The sequence below is a fragment of the Aplysia californica genome, unplaced genomic scaffold (assembly GCF_000002075.1).
Source record: "Aplysia californica isolate F4 #8 unplaced genomic scaffold, AplCal3.0 scaffold00151, whole genome shotgun sequence".
Classification (NCBI taxonomy): Eukaryota; Metazoa; Mollusca; class Gastropoda; order Aplysiida; family Aplysiidae; genus Aplysia; species Aplysia californica.
Genome location: NW_004797421.1, coordinates 530338 through 531657, shown reverse-complemented (window position 1 = coordinate 531657; position 1320 = coordinate 530338). Strand labels below are relative to the sequence as shown.

Below are 1320 nucleotides of genomic sequence, written 5' to 3'. Positions count from 1 at the left end.
CCCCCCAAACACTTATTACTTCTACTCTCATATTATTATCATATAATATTTTTGTTTTTAAAAAATGTACAGTGAAAGAACTTTACAAATGAATCGGTTTATGTGCTAGACACACAATCGACCATTATGATATGAAGGCAGGGGGATATTGGGTCTTCTGTGAAATCATTCTCCTAATAAGGATGTCAATGTTTGAGCAAACGAATATGGTACATAGAAGCATATTTCAAAATGAATTGGTGAATAAATGGATCAATGGATGAATGAATGAATGGATGAATGAATGAATGAATGAATGAATGAATGAATGAATGAATATGTATTGGTTTCAAGTAAAATGCCAAGTTGACTGCAAATTTATGAAAGAAAAATTCATAAACAAATAGGTGAGAGAGTAAATGAATGAATAGTCTTCAGATTTATTTGGAAACATAGAAGCAGATCTAGATTTATCATCCATGCTTCCCTTTAGAGCTGAACTCGATTCATCTCGATTCTTATTCTCTTTCTATTTCCCAATTAGGTCTTTTTCGACGTGCCGTGCCACTTCGCTGCCGCAAGGCGCGAACGAACGCCAAGTCTTCTGCTAATATGGCCCCAGGGCTGGACACACAGACGCGCTGGATCCAGACGACACCAAAGCGTCTGCGGAACTCTCGTATTACACGGAGTTGACCGATTGATGAGACTGATTTCTCTGGAATAATACATTTTAGAATATTGTTGTGGTTATTCTTTATTTGCGATCTGGAAGTTATCGACAAAGACCTTGTATTCTATTTGGTTTGATGAAACATATTCGGATGTTTTCTTTACACCTCGTTTCTTCTCGTGAGGCGTTTCGAACCACAACAGCTTTTCTATAATTGTCTTGAGCTGGGATTTGGGCCTTAAACGCGTTATCAAATTCTTAACCTTCTCATTTCCATACAATCAAGAAAAGTATGGAATGAAAAGAGTGTTACGATGTGAAACACCTGTAGGCTACATAAATCGTTTCCGTAACCCTTGGCTTATGGAAATAACAGAAGTCGTGGATTTGTAAATTCTTTCTCGCACGTGTGTGAATGACAAGGACAAGATATTTTTGGTAAGTAAAGCATATTTATTTACCGACTTTATATTTTTACAAATTTATGTAGACGTTGTATGTTCACATTTGTTGATTTATGTTACAGCAGTCAACGTTTGCCTGTCATGAGTTCTGAAACTGAGCACTATTCTTTATTTCTAGCGTGTAAGAACAAACTACTGCCTCTCCTCTAACATTCTTTCCTCCCTGTCGCGGCCCTTTAATTCGCACCCCTCCCCCCCCTCTCT

The 1320-nt window shown here is 37.5% G+C and overlaps 1 protein-coding gene across 1 annotated transcript in view; it reads left to right on the top strand.

Moving 5' to 3' along the window:
- Nucleotides 1-667: 667 nt before the first annotated feature.
- The window catches only part of LOC101856020 (serine-rich adhesin for platelets), a gene marked incomplete in the record, with an annotated part of 327208 nt that continues 326555 nt past the window's right edge, over nt 668-1320 (top strand). Inside the window, 1 exon segment of the mRNA XM_013081912.2 lies at nt 668-1090.